The sequence below is a fragment of the Electrophorus electricus genome, chromosome 5 (genome assembly GCF_041902795.1).
Source record: "Electrophorus electricus isolate QZ-2024a chromosome 5, ASM4190279v1, whole genome shotgun sequence".
NCBI classification, from domain to species: domain Eukaryota; kingdom Metazoa; phylum Chordata; class Actinopteri; order Gymnotiformes; family Gymnotidae; genus Electrophorus; species Electrophorus electricus.
In genome coordinates this window covers 10,329,337-10,335,336 of record NC_137501.1, presented here as the reverse complement: position 1 = coordinate 10,335,336, position 6,000 = coordinate 10,329,337, and positions in this window count along the sequence as shown.

Genomic DNA, 6,000 nt, shown 5'->3' with positions numbered 1-6,000 from the left:
ATGCTGAAGGTAAGGGGTTGAGTTACTCCTACACATGCTTGGATGTGACTAAGGTTCAAGAGTGGTCTCTGATGGTGGGTCGTAGGTCCATCAGGATAGAGTTCCCAGTGGTTTTCCAGGCTCTAACACATGATTCAACTGATTGGGGAGTTGATGACTAGCTGAAGAGCTAAATCACAAAAGGCTGGAACTGTCTCTACTCTGCTTTCATTATATTCCTGTCCTTTGCAAAGTTTTGAATGAAAACTGACATATTTTGGCAAAACAATAAGGTTGTCAAAAAGATGAGTCAAACACAAGTACACATTCCTGACTATATATTTGTGATTAGTCTATGGTGGTCATATTTATGTTGTATAAATACTGTAGTGACTGTGTCCATAAGTTAGTTAGCATGCATTTGTAATTATTTTGATGTGCAATGTGGTCTTTGAGGTTTGTTGGTGGTGCCAGTAGTTTCTGAGGCTGAATAATAATGTTCAATACTTACAGCTGTTAATATAACTGACTAGGGTTCCAAATAAACCTGCACAGTGTCGCAGTATGAGCCTAAGCAAAGATTACTGCTGTTCAAGAGTAACGTATGTGAAAATGAAGATAAGTGAGTGAGAAAGCATTTGGGAACCCGTTCATTCATGAAAAAAGACAATCTAAGAAGCACATGTTGGCAATGAATTAAAGAATTTGATTTTATATTTTATAGAAGCCATGGCACATACTGATATTTGGCAAAAATCCAAATGTTTTTCATGGTGGCTGATGTGAAAACCTATAGAATACCCCCAGTTATTCTGTGTTTAATCCTGTGTTGGCAAGTAGGCAAGGGACAGCTAGTTCTGGGGGAGCTGACAGGCAAAAAATCTAATGCAGAACAGTCTGCCTAGTATTTTCCATTCCTAGCTTAACTGGAGTGTTTTAGTAAGCTGTTTTATATGGTTTCAGTTTAGTTAAAATCCTGGTTACATAGACATCTGGCCATATAGGCAATGGGGAGGAAGGCAACTTACTAGGTATTGAAAAATATATCCATAATTTGAAATCTTTTTACATATGTTTACAGGCCTAGGCCTGAGAAACAATATAGCAAGCTACGTTAATATGTATGTTATGAACAGTGTTATGTTATGAATACCACTAAAGACAGTAAATGTGATCTCACACACTCATGTTTAGAGAACATGTTCTTTAAAACTATCTGAAAAGAGTTTGTAGTGCTGTTCACTGTTGCTCACAGGGTAAATCTTTTTGATGGTCACTCTGTAAATGCTTTGTAGATCATTAGTTTATCTTTAACTAATATTCACCTAAATGTCAATTAAATCAATATTCTAATAAACATCTCAGCCTAATAAACATATTATGTTTCTCCTACCCAGGTACTTGCCATTTAGTTTTGCTAAAATACCAGAAAACTATGTCAGCAAGCAAGGTATCAAATCAAATTTTATCTGAAACACAAATAATCAAAGGTTTGTTTGTCCGGTATATTGTACATGTTACAATAAAATGGTAACATTGTTAAATTTAGTCATGACTTCATGAAAAGTCCATTCATTCCACTGTGAACACGAATTATACACCAAGCCTTTTCCAATACTCAAAATGAACAATACATTTAAAACTCAAAATGAGCCTTAAATCAGTACACTTACACAACTGTCCAGCTTCCATGAGAGGAGGAGAAATTTTATTCACAAACACATTACAGGATGAAATGTACAAAACACCATTTTCACCAAAACACCATTAGAACAATGCATAACATAGGAACAGGGTGTGATTTTACTTTAAGAACTGTCAGTCAGTCAGCTAATGGGCCTTAAGAGGCATTACACAGAAAAAGCAAGACAGAACGTTGGCTGGACTACATACCTTCTATCCAAAATTATGTCTATAAACAATGGGAGTTTCACTGTGGATATAATTAGATGACCTTAACAAGAGCAGAGTATGATACGTCAGCAGTGAATGAATGTGCCTGCAGCATTAAGGTAAGTACAAGGCAGCATGGAGTCAACTGAGCCCTCAAGCAGAGAGTGCTAAATTTCCTTTGAATGACAAGGAACTGGCAGGCAGTTGAGTTGCTGAAAGAACCTGGATGTCCTTGTTCCAAACATACACTTATCCCTGAGCTGTTGTCATTCCATTCTCTCTTTTGGTATGTTTCCTTTCACTCCTTTTGCCTTGGAGTCTCCTCTCCCATTCCACTAAATGTATTTTAATTGGTAAACCATCTGAAAAATGTTAGAATTATTTACTGTGCATAACTGCTTAATTTCAACACTTTCACCCACTTCCTCCCTTGGTGCTTTAATCAAAGTTGAGTCACAGTGGCCTTTTAGTGTGAAAGGATTAATCCTGCCTTATTCACTCCAGCACTTACAGTCTTATTCACCATTATCATCAAACTGTAGAAAATGAGTAGTTGGATACTTTTGCAAATGTATGTATCTCAACAAATGAGTTGATTAGTTAGATGTAGACTTCTATTGTAGCAGACTACTGAAACAAATATTAGTAGCATGTATGCGAATGTATTACATAACAATTTCTTTATTGGTGTCATTAGTAATTAGTTAGAATCAGAGTTTTGTTAAGCAACTATAAAATAGCAATAGAATGTTAATCCTGACAGCACCAAGTGAGCGGTTGCAGTACACAGTGGTTTACTGGTAACTGGGTTATCGCTTCCACAAAGGCAACTGACTCCAGTAAAATTTGACTTTAAAATGTAATATAGATTAATTTGTCAGATTAATTTGATCAAAAAAGTAAGCGGTACCACACCTTTGTGGTTTTCAGATTGGTTATGATGAGCGCAGGAAACGTATAAGAAACTGGATGGAGAGACAATACTATAACTCTCAATGTCCATAGACCCCCAGATCTACACCTTTACCTAAGATGGGTAGTAAACAACATGCTTGACTGTACAGATAGGTTTTCAGCCTAGCCTTAAAAATTTAGACCATGTCTGAGTTTCGAACATTTACAGGAAGGTTATTCCATAGTGTGGAAGATTTATAGGAAAAGGCTCTGCCCCTGTGGTAGATTTTCTTATTCTTGGTACTAGTAAAGAGACTACACCTTTTTATATAAGAAGACATGCTGAATCATAATGCACTAGGTGTTCTCTAAGGTACTGTGGGGCAAGACCATTCAGTGCTTTGTAGGTCATTAGAAGTATTTTATAATCAATACAAAATTTTACTAGGAGACAATGTAAAGTATCTAAAATAGGAGTGATCAAATTTTCTAGTTCTAGTAAAAACTGGCTGCTACATTTCGAACTAGCTGGAGCATGTTTGCACTTAATGGTACAGCTAAACAGTAAGGCATTACAGTAGTCCAATCTTGAAGTGATAAATGCATGGACTAGCTTTTCTGCATCATGCGAGGAGAACTTGTTCCTAATCTTTGAAATGTTTCTAAGATGTAAAAAGGCGGTCCTAGAAATATTATTTACTTGAGCTTTGAATGAGATATTGGGATCTATAATAACTCCAAGATCTTTAACTGTTAGAGAAGATGTGATTGGGAGACCATTAAGATTCAATGAGTAATCAGAGAGTGAGGACCTAGGTGTCTCTTGTTCTAATAGAAGCATCTCTGTTTTGTCAGGATTAAGTGAGAGAATGTTCCTCAACATCCAGTGTCTGACGTCCCTTATGCATTCATCAATAATACTAAGCTAATATATGTCCTCTTGTTTGGTTGAGACATATAGCTGAGTGTCATCAGCATAGCAGTGGAAATTAACACAGTATTTATGTAGAATGTCACCTAGAGGTAGCATATATGAAGAAAAAAGCAAAGGCCCTAGAACAGATCCTTGTGGGATACCATAGCTAACCTTGTTGTTTGCTGAGTAGTCTCCATATATGTTAACAAACTGGTAGTGACTGGCTAGATAAGATTTAAACCAGGAAAGGGCTATTCCCCAAATCCTGACAACATTTTCAAGTAAACAACATCTAGTTAAATGTTGTTATCTATAGTGTCAAATTAGGCACTCCGATCAAAAGCAAAGAGACATAACCCTGGTTAGAAGCCAACAAGCCATTCATTACTTTAATTAGTGTTATCTCTGTACTATGATTAGGCCTAAACCCTGACTGAAAGACTTAATGTATCTGATCCTCACATGGGTCGAGATTATATTTTTTTTGATAAATTGTCTGATTACTGCTAATTTGTATGATTTAGGAACATAGCCAATGTTCAAGGGAACATTAAATTTAGTAAAGGTTAATTTACTTCAGGTAGGATTTCCTTAAGAAAGTGTGTGAGCACTGAATCTGGTAAGCAAGTGGAAGATTGTGAGTGTGAGATCAGAGATCTTGGATTGGTTCTGGATCTTGGATTGGTGAAAAGGATTCTAGAGTCCTTTTTTGGTTGGTTGTTCTGACCTCTAAGTAGCTGCCTGATGTCATGTTAATACTCTTAATGTTATCTCTAATATGCTTAATTTTCTCATTAAAGAAATTCATGAACTCATTAGTACTGCGTAATGCAATCTGAGCATTGGTGTCAGTTGTGTTAGATGTGCAATTGTACTAAATAGAAATCTAGGATTATTTTTGTTATTTTCTATTAGGGTCAAGAGATATGCAGTTTGAGCAGTAATAAGTGCTTTTCTATACTAGAAAAGGCTCTCCTTCTATGCAAGCTGGGAGACTACAAGCTTAGCGTGGCGCCATTTGTGTTCTATTTTTTGAGGGTTTTGTTTTAAATTGTGAATGTGATCATTATACCAAGGTACTGATTTTTTTGTCCATAATTCTTTCATTCTTAAGTGGAGAAACATCACTGAATGTGCAATACTAATTCTAAGTATTTAGTTATTTCATCAAATTCCATGGGGTTTGAGGGTATCCTAGTCACAAAGGATAATTCTGGGAGATTCGCAATAAATCTAATTGCAGTGGCTGACATAATCTTGCATCTGGTATGATAGCGAGGCGAAGTTACTATACTGTGGCTCATATGTAGTTCAAATGAAATTACTCAATGGTCTGAGATGGTATCCGACTTGGGTAATATAACTTCGTTCTCTATGTCTACACCATATGTCAGTACTAAGTCAAGCATATGTCCATCAGAGTGTGTGAGTTCTCTTATACATAGGATAAAAACCAATTGATTCTAATATAGAACTAAAGGCTGATTTCAGAGGGTCTTCTTGCCACTATCAAAGTGAATATTGAAATCACAATAATGGCTCTTTCTTTAATAAATAAGAATAATTTATAATTAAATAATAATAAATTCATTAATAAATTCTGAATAGGGTCCTGGTGGCCTGTAGATACCAATTAGTGGAAAAGGCTGGGTGGGCTTCTTATCACTGGCTACATCATTTATGGTAGTAAAAATATTTTCAAAGGACTCGAAATCATAACCAGCTTTCAGCTTTCAATACCAGCATAATACCAGTCCCCAAAAGCTCAGAGAGTTAAAGAGTGCTATAACACTCCAGCAAGACTCCAGTTGATCACCCCAGTATGATCACGGGACAGAGAAAAGCTATAATTACTAAGAGAAAAGGTTCACCATAAGCAGAGGTGATATCCCCAATTACCAATGCAGTAACAGCGCTACTAAACTCCACATGGTTAAAAAAGCCCTTTTTTCTGATGGACACTTGAGATGCCTGTACAAACAATACAGGTGTCATGCCCCAGGTTAAATTTGCCTCACTTCTAGTCTGCAACACTCCTGTTGGGTAGCTATTGCTATTGTCTTTCTTTCCTCCTTTTACTGCTTTATTCAGTGGCTGGGAGACCCAGGAAACAGCCATATTTGACATCAGGAGTCTTGATTCAGCTTTTACGCCCCCTCTCTACTTAGACTGTCGTTTGGTTTGCGTTATTGAAGAAAGGGGATTCAAAACTAGGCCAATCAATATTGTTGTTAAAATTATTTATTGAACCAAAATTAAAGGATACGTAGTAAGCTACTAATAGACTTCATTCTACAGCCTCTGCACACAGATATCTA